Source organism: Schistocerca serialis, chromosome 2 (genome assembly GCF_023864345.2).
Source record: "Schistocerca serialis cubense isolate TAMUIC-IGC-003099 chromosome 2, iqSchSeri2.2, whole genome shotgun sequence".
Taxonomy (NCBI): domain Eukaryota; kingdom Metazoa; phylum Arthropoda; class Insecta; order Orthoptera; family Acrididae; genus Schistocerca; species Schistocerca serialis.
In genome coordinates this window covers 847,308,502-847,324,095 of record NC_064639.1, presented here as the reverse complement: position 1 = coordinate 847,324,095, position 15,594 = coordinate 847,308,502, and positions in this window count along the sequence as shown.

Genomic DNA, 15,594 nt, shown 5'->3' with positions numbered 1-15,594 from the left:
CGATCGAATAAGTAGTGAGTGATATCAGAGCATTTTCATAACCGTTTTTGTTTATTGTCGCTAGTGATTAGCTCTGCTTTAGTTCAAGGAAAGATTTACAAACGACCTTATAGCCAGATGTAAGCAGCCGAGTTAAGAGCCCGCAGACGGAAGAGGGAGGAAGATTACGCTTTAACGATCCGTCAACAACGAGGCTACGAGATAAGACGCCCAAGCTCGGTTCGAACAAGGATGGGGAAGTAAATCGGTTGTGTTCTTTAAAAAGAAATCATCTCAGCATTCGTCTTAACCAGTACGTGGACACAATGGAAAATACAAATCTGTGTGATCCAAGGGAGATTTGAGCTTCAAATGCGACACTAGTAGCTTAACCACTGAGTCACCACACTGGCTGCACGTAAGAAAAGCGGGAAAAACTGAGCCTTTATATACGATGTTAATCTCTGCTTTTCCGTCTTTTAAAGTTTTTTCGTAATCTTGCATTACTGTTCTGATGTGCTTCCATACTAGGAGTAAATTGTGTGAATTCCGAAATATGCAGACTGTATTGTCTAACAAAAGTGTACCACTAAAGCAACTTCACTTTTACCAATGTTTGACAATGTGTAAAATAAATACACAGCTACGAAAAGTTGTACCCAGTCGAGAATAAGATACTTGGTGAACTCGAAACTAGTGTTATTTACACTGTTGGAGAACGCATGAACTACTAAACGGGACATGAAGACATCGCTAAAATGAAGTAGCTTTCTACGGGCTGCAGTATACCTGCGCAAGATAAATCCTTCCTCCATAGATATTATAAAAATGGATGTGTGCACGTAGGTTCCACATCTCCTTGTAAACCAAGGGACCGATTTCAACCAAAGTTGGTAAACACATCCCTTACTGTCAGGTAACAATCGCAGTGGGGATAAGCACCACCTACCTGTCATGGTTCATGACATGTGACGTCATAAATAATGAGATACGTGAAAATCTGCCGCATCTTGCATGACGTTTAAATTTATTATTTCTTTGCTTCTAACTCTGTTCACAACATATTTCGCTGGAAGTAAGCACAAATACAGGGTGAGGCGTAATAAAGAGCGATTTTTAAAAGGTTTTTAAGTAAAAAAACTTCGTTAAATTTTTTATTTCATAATCTTAAAATCTGTATTAAAATCCATGGAAAAGAAATAAAAACTTTGAGGTTCGCCGATGACATTGTAATTCTGTCAGAGACAGCAAAGGACTTGGAAGAGCAGTTGAACGGAATGGACAGTGTCTTGAAACGAGGATATACGATGAACATCAACAAAAGCAAAACGAGGATAATGGAATGTAGTCGAATTAAGTCGGGTGATGCTGAGGGAATTAGATTAGGAAATGAGACACTTAAAGTAGCAAAGGAGTTTTGCTATTTGGGGAGCAAAATAACTGATGATGGACGAAGTAGAGGAGATATAAAATGTAGACTGACAATGGCAAGGAAAGCGTTTCCGAAGAAGAAAAATTTGTTAACAGCGAGTATAGATTTAAGTGTCAGGAAGTCGTTTCTGGAAGTATTTGTATGGAACGTAGCCATGTATGGAAGTGAAACATGGACGATAAATAGTTTGGACAAGAAGAGAATAGAAGCTTTTGAAATGTGGTGCTACAGAAGAATGCTGAAGATTAGATGGGTAGATCACATAACTAATGAGGAGGTATTGAACAGAATTTGGGAGAAGAGAAATTTGTGGCACAACTTGAGAAGAAGAAGGGACCGGTTGGTAGGACATGTTCTGAGGCATCAGGGGATCACAAATTTAGTATTGGAGGGCAGCGTGTAGGGTAAAAATCGTAGAGGGAGACCAAGAGATGAATACACAAAACAGATACAGAAGGATGTAGGTTGCAGTAGGTCCTGGGAGATGAAGAAGCTTGCACAGGATAGAGTAGCATGGAGAGTTGCATCAAACCAGTCTTAGGACTGAAGACCGCAACAACAACAACAATCTTAAAACACATGAAAAAGCATTTTCTGCAATAGTAAAACATTGCTTATTTTTTGAAGATAGCTTCGATAAGATGGCGACCCTTTAGACGCACACATTCCTCCAGCCGGACCTTGAAGTGACTCACCAGACTGCGCAGCATCGCCAGTGGGATTTGGTTAACTTCCTGCCGGATCCGCTCTTTCAGAGCTTCAATTGTTCGGAGAATCTTGGTGAACTTGGCTTTTCAGATAACCCTCACATGTTGCGAGGTCCGGTGAACGAGACGTCCATGGAATATCCCCATTTCGGCTGAGCACATAATTTGGAAACAAAAGATTGACAATATTCATGCTTACTCGAGCAATGTGGGACGTTGCTCCGTCCTATTGGGAAAACGTCTCATCGTTCACTTCGTAGTGTGCAAGTTGTGGAGTGAAAAAGTTTCCTAACATGTCTGCGTATCTCTGCGACGTCACTGTTACAGCATTGCCAAGGCCACATTCAAAAAAGTATGGCTCGATGATCCCTAATGAAGACATGGCGCACCAAACATTAACTTTTTCCGGAGTGCAATGGTTGCTGATGCAGTTCTCTAGGATTTACATCACTCGAAAATATAGAGTTCTGCTTGTTTACATAACCGGAGAGATGGAAGTGAGGTTAATCACTCATCAACAAACGGTTTACAGTGTCCTCGTCTTGATTAATCATGTCCAAAATTCTAAGCAGAACCGGTTTCGGCTCACATAATCTGTTCCCTTAAGGGCCTGTACCACTAGGATTTTGTAGGGGTGAAAGTGCAAATCTTACGTTAAATTTTTCTTACCGTTCTGTTTGGAATCCCAAGTGTAGCGCCGTGCCGGCGACCTGAGCGACGAGGGCTTCTCTCAATGACAACTCTTAACAATCGATGTTTTCAGGTGTGCGCACAGTTTTTGGTCTCCTCCTTCTTTGTCGTTGACGCCGTTTGCTCAAAGTTCTCAACCCACTTTTTAATCGCACAGGCAGATGGCACCGGCCGATTCCGATTAATGTTGAAGAAGTGGTTGCGGAATGCACGGCGTGCTAACTGGTACGAACTACCGTTTTGATAAAATGCTTTGACAGCGTACGCACGATGCTGTGGGGTCCAGTGCTGCATTATGACTAAATGCTATTTCGTGCCAAACGTACCTGACGCTATCCCCTCCATCTCTCTCCGACGCAGCTTGAGTCGCGCTCTTTTTAAAATCGCTCTGTATATCATTGTATGACACATTGTTCAAGAGATGTTGTGTCGTGAACACTGAGATGAACGAAAACATGCCGCATCACGCATTAAGTTTTAATATTCCGATGATGAAGTGCTATTCCAATACACTTGGAGACACTCTGCAACGCTGTTCGAGTCTAGGACGAATAGCATGCGGAAGATGCGTGAGTGGGATTTTGCATCAGTAGGGAGGCGTGCTAGGGTGTGTATTGTGTATTGAACCGGGGACCTAGAAACGACGGGGCGGCTTCGTCCCGCCATAGCCCTCAGTGGTTCACAAACCCACAACAGGTCACAGCAGTCCACCCACCTCATCGCCGTCCCACACTGAATCCAGGGTTACTGTGTTGTTCTACCCCAGTGGACACCCGCCGTACCCCCCTCCCCCCCTTTCCTCGGGAGTATCTCATACCAGACGAGTATAGCCCCAGTGTTTGCGTGGTAGAATTATTACGGTGTACACGTACGTGGAGACGTATGGTAACTGAGGCGGGATAAGGGGAAGCAGACCGCATGCGCCGAGGTAGATGCAAAACCGCCTTGAAAACTATCCACAGGCTGGCCGGTACACGGAAACTCGCCACTAATCCGCCGGGCGGATTCGAGCCGGGGACCGGCACGCCTTACCGCTCGGGAAGGAGCGCGCCAGACCGTGCGGCCAGCCGGGCGGGCATAAAGCTCTAGGCGGGCATCGTGCTGGGGTAGTTCGTGCAGTTGTGCAAAGCCTCTGTGCAAGGGCTCACTGCGCCTACTGAGCAAGAGACCAGGGTTTCAATCCACATTTGCCGCTTCAATCTGCATAAAGAGATTTATTCTCTACTACTTAGGCACTCCTACTGTCGAGTCAGCTTAAGGACTTGCCTGACACACGGCAGCTCTTTTGACAGATTTCAAATGCGAAGAGCAAATGCTGTAGCAAAACTATATTTGCACATTATGCATTTTCTTTTGTATGACTGTTTGCAAAGACGTTTTCACGAATATACGGAAATTAATTTTTTTTTTTTTGACATTACACTACGAACACAGTCCGTTTTTTGTTTCCGTTTCTAATAGAAAACTGGCAAAATGAATATCTGGGCAATGTCGTGTACAGTACGTCAGCCACTATACGGACAAAAGATATCACACAAGACACAGTCAATTGATCATTGACGTCACACTCCCACTAACGACGTGATTGGCTGATGATTTACACGCATACACGTGACACGTACCTACCACCAGTAGTCGACTTTGAGCAGAAAGTCGCTCGTACAAATCGGGCTTGCGGCAGAATGAGTATTTAGCTAGTGACGGCATAGGTGGCCCGTATTCACCAGAACAGGAAGCGTCCGTGGTCAGCAGGGGAAGAGAGCCGGGAAGGCGGCTCGGCCAGAATTTGCCTTGGGTCGCGCCCCTGGCACGCCCGAAGATAGCGCGGACTTTGCTCAGTTTCGCGCCGACAAGGCGACAGGCCTCGACGCAGCTACAAACGACCACTGGTGCTGACCTTTCCTCTCCTGCAACGCACGTCCTTGCGTAATATTCACTGAATACTGCCATGTAGTCGAGTCTGATGCCGCCGGGTATCGATAATTTCATTTACAAGTACACTGAAGAGCCAAAGAAACTGGTACACCTGCCTAGTATCGTGTAGGGCCCCCACGAGCACGCAGAAGTGCCGCAACATGACGTGGCATGGACTCGACTAGTGCCTGCAGTAATGCTAGGGGGAACTGACACCATCAATCCTGCAGGGCTGTCCATGAATGCTTAAGAGTACGGGGGGGGGGGGGGGGGTGGAGATCTCTTCTGAACAATGCGTTGTGAGGCATCCCAGATATGCTCAATAATGTTTATTTCTGTGAAGTTTGGTGGCCAGCGGAAGTATTGAAACTCAAAACACTGTTCCTGGAGCCACTCTGCAGCAATGCTGGACGTGTGGTGTGTCGCATTGTCCTGCTGGAATTGCCGAAATCCGTCGGAATACACAATATACATGACTGCATGCAGGTGATCAGACACGATGCTTACGTACGTGCCATCTGCCAGAGTCGTATCTAGACGTATCAGGGGTCCCATATCACTCCAGCTGCAGGCGCACCACACTATTACAGAGCCTCCACCACCTTGAATGGTCCCCTGCTGACATGCAAGACCCGTAGATTCATGAGGTTGTCTCCACATCCATGTCTATCCGCGCGATGCAATTTGAAATGAGACTCGTCCGACCAGGGCCGCGCGATGTAGCCGCGTGATCTGGGGCGTGTTGTAACGGTCAGCGCGGCTCTCCCAGGTCGGAAGTTCCAGTCCTCCCTCGGGCACGGTTGTTTGTATCGTCCATAGCGTAAGTTAGTTTAATTTAGATTAAGTAGTGTGTAAGCTTAGGGACCGATGACCTCAGCAGTTTGGTCCCATAAGACCTTACCATAAACTTCACCCGACCATATTTCCAGTCATCAACAGTCCAATGTTGGTGTTGTCGGGCACAGGTGAGGCGTAAAGCTTTGTGTCGTGCAGTCATCAAGGGTACACGAGCGGACTTCGGTTCCGAAAGCCCATATAGATGATGTTTCGCTGAATGGTTGGCACGCTGGCGCTTGTTGATGGCCCAGCATTAAAATCTGCAACAGTTTGCGGAAGGGTTGCACTTCAGTCACGCTGAGCGATTCTCTTCAGTCGTCGTTGGTCCCGTTCTTGCAGGACCTTTTTTCCGGCCGCAGCGATTTCAGAGATTTGAAGTTTTACCCGAGTCCTGATATTTACGGGTTACTCGTGAAATGGTCGTACTGGAAAATCCCAGTTACATTCCTACTTCAGAAATGACGTGTCCCATCGCGCATGCGGCGACTATAACACCACGTTCATACTCATTTAAATCTTGATAACCTCCCATTGTAGCAGCAGTAACCGATCTACAACTGCGCCAGACATTTGTTGCCTTATATAGGCGCTGCCGACCGCAGTGCCGTATTGTGCCTGTTTATATATCTATGTATTTGAATACGCATGCCTATTTCAGGCTGGCCGCGGTGGCCGACGGGTTCTAGGCGCTTCAGTCCGGAACCACGCGACTTCTGCTGTCGCAAGTTCGAATCCTGACTCGGGCATGTATGTGTGCGATGTCCTTAGGTTAGTTAGGTTTAAGTAATTCTAAGTTCTAGGGGACTGATGACCTCAGTTGTTAAGTCCCATAGTGCTCAGAGCCATTTGAACCATTTTGCCTATTTCAGTTTCTTTGGCGCTTGACTGTCTAGAAGTTTATACGAAGCTATGTTCACTAAAATTCATTGTTTCATGCATAACTACAAATATTTTAAGTGATTAGGACAATTTTGAAGGTTTATATGAAAATCGGTATATTTATTTTTACTAAGTTTTGCTAAATATGTATCAGTTAATTGGAACAATCTCTTTGATAACGACGTAAATCATTTAAATCTCTTTGCCTCAAATTTTATCTTTGTCCTCCTCCTTGTTGGCACTTGGAAGGAAATGTGTGATGGAGTCAAGTCATGTAGAAAGCAGACGTGTTTGATTGGGACTTGTAGCTCAAAGGAGCAAATGGTTGTTAAATTTTGTCAACTTGATATTTGAAGAGCTGAAAATAAAGAGAGTTGAAAGTGTAGATGTTTTATTTTATTTCATAGTTAGTGATTCACCAAATATTCATAATCCTGGAATCAGTATATTTTCTTTGATACAAACAATTTTTCTGGAGAGGGCGACAACAGCTGAGAGACGTTGTGAAAAACAATAACAACATGCAACCCTCAATAACCATTCAGATTATCATAAAAATTGCAACAATGAAAAAGTAAAGAATGATTAGATGTTCCAAAAGGCAAATAGCTGTATGAAGGTGCTGTACCCGCAACTACCGGTTTCACGTCAGTGTAGACGTATTTTCAGGTTTATCTGTGAAGAATACAAATCAATGTGTGAAATTTTTAAAAGAGCAATGACAGTTTCTCACAGTGGCTATATTTTCATAATACAGATGGATAATTACGGGCCGGCCGCTGTGGCTGAGCGGTTCTAGGCGCTTCAGTCTCGAACCGCCTCGGTCATGGATGTGCCTGGCAGAGAATTCATCGAACCATTTTCATACTGTTTCTCTTCCATTGCACTCTCGAATGGCGCATGGGAAAACGGAACACCTAAATCTTTCCGTTCGAGCTCTGATTTCTCTTATTTTATTATGATGATCACTTCTCCCTACGTAGGTGGGTGTCAACAAATTCTTTACGAATTCCGAAGACAAAGTTGGTGATTGAAATTTCGTAAATAGGTCTCGCCACAAAGAAGACTGCCTTTGTTTCAGTGACTGCCACCCCAATTCGCATATCATATCATTGACGCTCTCACTCCTACTGCGCGATAACACGAAATGAGCTGCCCTTCTTTGCCCTTTCTCGATGTCCTCCGTCAATCCTACCTGGTAAGGATCCCATACCACGCAGCAATATTGCAGCAGAGGACGGACAAGCGTAATGTAGGCTGTCTCTTTAGTGGGTTTGTCGCATCTTTTAAGTGTTCTGCCAACAAAGCGCAGTCTTTGTTTCGCCTTCCCCACAATATTATCTACATGGTATTTCCAATTTAAGTTGCTCATAATTGTAATTCCTAGGTATTTAGTCGAATTGACAGCCCTTAGATTTGTGCGATTTATCGTATACCCAAAATTTATCGGATTTCTTTTAGTACCCATGTGAATGACCTCGCACTTTTCTTTGTTTAGTGCTAATTGCCACTTTTTGCACCATACAGAAATTCTCTCTAGATCATTTTGTAATTGGAATTGATCGTCTGATTATTTTACTAGACGGTAAATTACAACGTCATCTGCAAGCAATCTAAGGGGGCTGCTCAGATTATCACATAGATCATTTATACAAATCAGGAACAGCAGAGGGCCTATGACACTACCTTGCGGAACGCCAGATATCATTTCTGTTCTACCCGATGACTTACCGTCTATCACTACGAACTGTGACCTCTCTGAGAGGAAATCACGAATCGTCACACAACTGAGACGATACTCCATATGCACTCAATTTGATTAATAGTCGCTTGTGATGAACAGTATCAAAAGCCTTCTGGAAATCTAGGAATATGGAATCGATCTGAAATACCTTGTCGACAGCACTCATTACTTCATGGGAATAAAGAGCTAGCAGTGTTGCACAAGAAAGATATTTTCTGAATCCGTGTTGGTTATGTATCAATAAGTCATTCTCTTCAAGGTGATTCATAATCTTCGAGTGAAGTATATGCTCCAAAATCCTACTGCAAATTGAGGTCAGTGATGTGGGTTTGTAATTCAATGGGTTACTCCTATTTCCTTTCTTGAATATTGGTGTGACCTGTGCTACTTTTCATTCTTTAGGAACAGACCTTTCGTCAAGTGAGCGGTTGTATAGGACTGCTAAGAAAGGCGCTATTGTGTCTGCATACTCTGAAAGGAACCTGGACCGGCAGACTTGCCTTTCTTAAATGATTTCAGTTGTTTCCCAGCACCTAAGATATCTACTTTCATGTCACTTATGATAACAGATGTTCTGGTTTCGAATTCTGGAATATTTACTTGGTCTTCTTTCGTGAAGGAATTACGGAAAACTGTATTTAGTAACTCCGGTTTAGTGGCACCATCATTGGTAACATTTCTATCGCTATCGCGCAGAGACGGTATTGACTGTTTTTTGCCACTCGTGTACTTTACATACGACTAGAATCTCTTTGGGTTTTCTACCATGCTTTGAGACAATATTTCATTGTGGAAACTATTAGAAGCATCTCGAACTGACGTCCGCACTAAAGTATCACCACGGGCGGCAATCCACGCTCTCCAACGTGCTCCCAAGTTGTCTACAAGCTTGATAAGAAGTTCCTGTAATGGGGCGTTCCATTCCTCCACCAGAGCGGTTGACATCTCCTGGATGGATGCTGTTGCACGTGGGCGTACGTCTCCCTAACGTGCACGATGGAATTTAGATCGGGGGAATGAGCAGGCCAGTCCATTCGCCGAATATCCTTTCGTTTCAAGAGCTCCACCAACTGCACAGTTCGATGTGGTCGCTCATTGTCATCCATGAAATCAGCACCGAATACACTCCTGAAAAGGCGCAAATGGCGAAGGAGTACAGTGTCACAATACAGTCGACTGGTTTTAAAATACAATGAAGAGACGAAGAAACTGATACAACTGCCTAATACCGTATAGGAACCCCCCAATAGAACGCAGAAGTGTCGCAACACAGCGTGGGATGGACTCGACTAATGTCTGAAGTAGTGCTGGAGGGAATTGACACCATGAATCCTGCAGGGCTGTCTATAAATCCGTAAGAATACGAGGAGCGGAGATCTGTTCTGAACAGCACGTTGCAAGGCATCCCAGATGTGCTCAATAATGTTCATGTCTGGGGAGTTTGGTGGCCAGCGAACTGTTTAAACTAAGAAGAGTGTTCCTGGGGCCACTCTGTAGCAATTCTGGACGCGTGGGGTGTCACTCGTCCTGACAGAAATGCCCAAGTCCGTCGGAATGCACAATGGATGCACGTGATCACACAGGATGCTTACGTACGTGTCACCTGTCAGAGCCGTATCTAGACGTATCTACTCCACACGCCCCACACCGTTACAGTCCCCACCAGCTTGAACAGTCTCCGGCTGACATGCAGGGTCCATGCATTCATGAGATTGTCTCCATTCCTGTTCACGTCCATCCGCTCGATACAATTTGAATGAGACTGACAAGGCAACATGTTTCCAGTCACCAACAATCCAATGTCAATGTTGACGGGCCAGGCGAGGCGTAAAGCTTTGTGTCATGCTGTCATCAATGGTACACGAGTGGACCTTCGGCTCCGAAAGCCCATATCGATGTTTTTCGTTGAATGGTTCGCATGCTGACATTTGTTGATGGTCCAGCACTGAAATCTGCAGCAATTTGCAAAATGGTTGCACTTCTGTCACTTCGAACGATTCTCTTCAGTCGTCGTTAATCCCGTTTGTATTTATTTATTTATTTATTTATTGTTCCGTGGGACCAAATAAAGGAGAAGTCTCTGTGGTCATGGAACGAGCCGATACATGAAATTATAACACGATAGTCGAAACAGATAAAATGAAATATAAGAAACATATTCAGGCATCAAGTCGTAAGTTTAAATAAAGGCCGGCCGTTGTGGCCGTGCGATTCTAGGCGCTTCAGTCTGGAACGGCGTGACCGCTGCGGTCGCAGGTTCGAATCCTGCCTCGGGCATGGATGTGTGTGATGTCCTTAGGTTAATTAGGTTTAAGTAGTTCTAAGTTCTAGGGGACTGATGACCACAGATGTTAAGTCCCATAGTGCTCAGAGCCATTTGAACCATTTTTTAAATAAAGAAAATCAACAATGTAACACTGGAATTTGCTTAATTTTTCAGCTCTTCCAAGAGCTCCTCGACAGAATAGAAGGAGTGAACCATGAGGAAACTCTTCAGTTTAGACTTAAAAGAGTTTGGGCTACTGCTAAGATTTTTGAGTTATTGTGGTAGTTTATTGAAAGTGGATGCAGCAGAATACTGCACTCCTTTCTGCACAAGAGTCAAGGAAGTGAATTCCACATGCAGATTTGATTTCTGCCTAGTATTAACTGAGTGAAAGCTACTAACTCTTGGGAATAAGCTAATATTGCTAACAACAAACGACACTAAAGAAAATATATACTATGAGGGCAATGTCAGAATTCCCAGACTATTAAATAGGGGTCGACAAAAGGTTCTCGAACTTACACCACATATAGCTCGAACAGCCCGTTTTTGAGCCAAAAATGCCCTTTTTGAATCAGAAGAATTACTCCAAAAAATAATACCATAAGATATAAGCGTACGAAAATATGCGAAGTAGACTACTTTTCGTGTTGAACTTTCACTTATTTCAGATGCTGTTCCAATGGTAAATAAAGCAGCATTTAGTTTCTGAACAAGATCCTGAACATGGGCTTTCCACAACAGCTTACTATCTATCCGAACGCCTAGGAACTTGAACTGTTCCGTCTCGCTTATAATATACCCATACTGTCTGATCAAAATATCGGTTATTGTTGAATTGTGAGTTTGTAAAAACTGAGTCTTACTGTGATTTAGCATCAAATTATTTTCCACAAGCCACGGACTTATTTCATGAACTACACTATTTCATACTGTTTCAATATTACACACAAGATGCTCACTACCAAGGTGGTGTCATCAGCAAACAGAAATATTTTTGAATCACCTGTAATACTAGAAGGCATATCATTTATATAAATAAGAAATAGCAGTGGCCCCAGCACCGACGCTTGGGGAACGCCCCACTTAACAGTGCCCCATTGGGACTGAACATCACTACCTCTCTCAATATTACGGAGAATTACCTTCTGCTTTCTGTTCTTAAAGTAAGAGGCGAACCAATTGTAAGCTACTCCCCTTACTCCATATTGGTCCAACTTCTGCAGTAATATTTTGTGGTCAACACATTCAAAAGCCTTCGTTAAATCAAAGAAAACACCTAGCGTTCGCAACCTTTTATTTAATCCGTCCAAAACCTCACAGAGAAAAGAGAATATACCAGTTTCAGTTGTTAAACCATTTATAAAACCAAATTGAACATTTGACAGCAAGTTATGTGAATTTAAATGCTCCAGTAACCTTGTATATACAACCTTCTCGATAACTTTAGCAAACACCGATGGCATAGAAATAGATCTAAAATTGTCAACATTATCCCTGTCTCCCTTTTTATAAAGTGGCTTCACTACCGAGTACTTTAATCTGTCAGGAAACCGACCACTCCTAAAGGAAAAGTTACAGATATGGCTAAGTACTGTGGTAACACACATAGAACAATACTTCAGTATTCTGCTAGATACCCCGTCATATCCATGAGAGTTCTTGGTCTTTAGTGATTTAATTATTAACTCAATCTCTCTCTTGTCAGTATCATGGAGGAGCATTTCAGGTAACAGTCTCGGAACACTTTTTTCTAAGAGCGCTATATGATTCCCTGTTGGGACTAGGTTTCTATTTAGTTCACCTGCTATATTCAGAAAGTGATTATTAAATACTGTACAATTACGCGACTTATCATTAATACGGACATCCCCACTACGCACTGATACTATATCCTCGACCTGTCTCTGCAGACCAGCCACTTCCTTTACGACTGACCATATGGTTTTAATTTTAACCTGACACTTAGCTATTCTATCTGCATACCACATACTTTTTGCCTTCCTAATAACTTTTTTAAGCACCCTACAATACTGTTTGTAATGGGCTGCTGCATTTAGATTTTGACTGTTTCTAACGTTTTGGTATAATTGCCACTTTGTTCTACAGGATATTCTTATCCCTTTAGTCAGCCACCCAGGCTGCCTGTTTGTGCTAGTACCCTGTTTCGAACGTTCTAACGGAAAGCAACTTTCAAAGAGAACGAGAAAAGTCTTGAGGAAAGCATTATATTTATCGTCTACTGTATCAGCACTATAAACATCTTGCCACTCTCGTTCCTTGATAAGGTTCACAATGGTCTCTACAGCAAATGGATCAGCTTTTCTAAAAAGTTGATAACTATATTTATCATGTGTTGCAGGACAAAAATCTTTTAGAGGTAAAATTTGTGCATCATTATCTGAAAGGCCATTCACCTTTTTGCTAACAGAATGCCCCTCTAGTAATGAGGAATGAACAAAAATGTTGTCTAGGGTTGTTCTACTGTTCCCTTGCACTCTCGTTGGAAAGAATACTGTTTGCATAAGATTATATGAATTAAGGAGGTCTACCAGCATCCTTTTCCTTGCACAATCACTTATACAACTAATATTGAAGTCACCACATATAACTAACTTTTTGTATTTCTATTTCCTATGAAGTGAACCAAGAACTCCTCTAGCTTTAGCATAAATGTTGCGAAATAGGTGTCTGGGGATCTATAAATAAAAACAGTTAGAAGTTTAGCTCCACTAAATTTAACCACACCTGCACAACATTCAAACACCTTTTCAGTGCAGTACTTTGAAACATCAATTGACTCAAATGGGATGCCGTTTTTCACATATATGGCTACTCCCCCACACCGCAAAGAGCACCTAGAAAAGCTGACAGCCAACCCGTATCCTGGTGAAGGAAGCCTTATTTAAGAAGTGTTCAGATATAACAATAATTTCAGAGTTAAGCAGTTCACTAGCTTTATCTCTAATACCTTGTATATTTTGATGAAATATACTAATTCCCTCATTACTCGGATACCTAAGCTTTGTCGAAAGTGGTTCCTTTGTTAGAGAGACTTCCCTTAAACAGGAATACCTATCAGCTGACTTCATTCTAAAAAAGGTGCAGCTCTAACACCCACTACTACAGGAATTTTCCCATGAGTGATCCCACCACCCCCACCTATGCTGTCACCTACAAGCTTTGCCAACCTCCCCTTCCTATACCTACAGGGTGTTTCAAAAATGACCGGTATATTTGAAACGGCAATAAAAACTAAACGAGCAGCGATAGAAATACACCGTTTGTTGCAATATGCTTGGGACAACAGTACATTTTCAGGCGGACAAACTTTCGAAATTACAGTAGTTACAATTTTCAACAACAGATGGCGCTGCAAGTGATGTGAAAGATATAGAAGACAATGCAGTCTGTGGGTGCGCCATTCTGTACGTCGTCTTTCTGCTGTAAGCGTGTGCTGTTCACAACGTGCAAGTGTGCTGTAGACAACATGGTTTATTCCTTAGAACAGAGGATTTTTCTGGTGTTGGAATTCCACCGCCTAGAACACAGTGTTGTTGCAACAAGACGAAGTTTTCAACGGAGGTTTAATGTAACCAAAGGACCGAAAAGCGATACAATAAAGGATCTGTTTGAAAAATTTCAACGGACTGGGAACGTGACGGATGAACGTGCTGGAAAGGTAGGGCGACCGCGTACGGCAACCACAGAGGGCAACGCGCAGCTAGTGCAGCAGGTGATCCAACAGCGGCCTCGGGTTTCCGTTCGCCGTGTTGCAGCTGCGGTCCAAATGACGCCAACGTCCACGTATCGTCTCATGCGCCAGAGTTTACACCTCTAGCCATACAAAATTCAAACGCGGCAACCCCTCAGCGCCGCTACCATTGCTGCACGAGAGACATTCGCTAACGATATAGTGCACAGGATTGATGACGGCGATATGCATGTGGGCAGCATTTGGTTTACTGACGAAGCTTATTTTTACCTGGACGGCTTCGTCAATAAACAGAACTGGCGCATATGGGGAACCGAAAAGCCCCATGTTGCAGTCCCATCATCCCTGCATCCTCAAAAAGTACTGGTCTGGGCCGCCATTTCTTCCAAAGGAATCATTGGCCCATTTTTCAGATCCGAAACGATTACTGCATCACGCTATCTGGACATTCTTCGTGAATTTGTGGCGGTACAAACTGCCTTAGACGACACTGCAAACACCTCGTGGTTTATGCAAGATGGTGCCCGGCCACATCGCACGGCCGACGTCTTTAATTTCCTGAATGAATATTTCGATGATCGTGTGACTGCTTTGGGCTATCCGAAACATACTGGAGGCGGCGTGGATTGGCCTCCCTATTCGCCAGACATGAACCCCTGTGACTTCTTTCTGTGGGGACACTTGAAAGACCAGGTGTACCGCCAGAATCCAGAAACAATTGAACAGCTGAAGCAGTACATCTCATCTGCATGTGAAGCCATTCCGCCAGACACGTTGTCAAAGGTTTCGGGTAATTTCATTCAGAGACTACGCCATATTATTGCTACGCATGGTGGATATGTGGAAAATATCGTACTATAGAGTTTCCCAGACCGCAGCGCCATCTGTTGTTGAAAATTGTAACTACTGTAATTTCGAAAGTTTGTCTGCCTGAAAATGTACTGTTGTCCCAAGTATATTGCAGCAAACGGTGTATTTCTATCGCTGCTCGTTTAGTTTTTATTGCCGTTTCAAATATACCGGTCATTTTTGAAACACCTGGTATTTAGATGCAGGCCATGTCTAGTGAAACCCGTCCTGCTGATAGGCTTCACCGACACCACTGAAATGTGATCCATGCCTTCTGTCATCAGCGCACCCCCAAGTCTCATGTTATTACGCCTGACGGCTGTATTAAGATGAGGCCGATCGTGACGCTGAAACAGTTCCACGAAACGCACATTCGTGTTGCCAGTCTGAGTGGCTATCTTTCCCAGGTCACCATCTATGTCATACTCTCCATCCCTATCAATACTGTTACCAGCCCCACCCACAATCACTACCTGATCCTCTTGAGTAAAATCCCTACATAACCCCCCTATGTTAACAGTCACCTGAGCCAATCCTGCATTAGGCTTCACAATGCTGGTGACTTGGTACTCACTCCCCAAC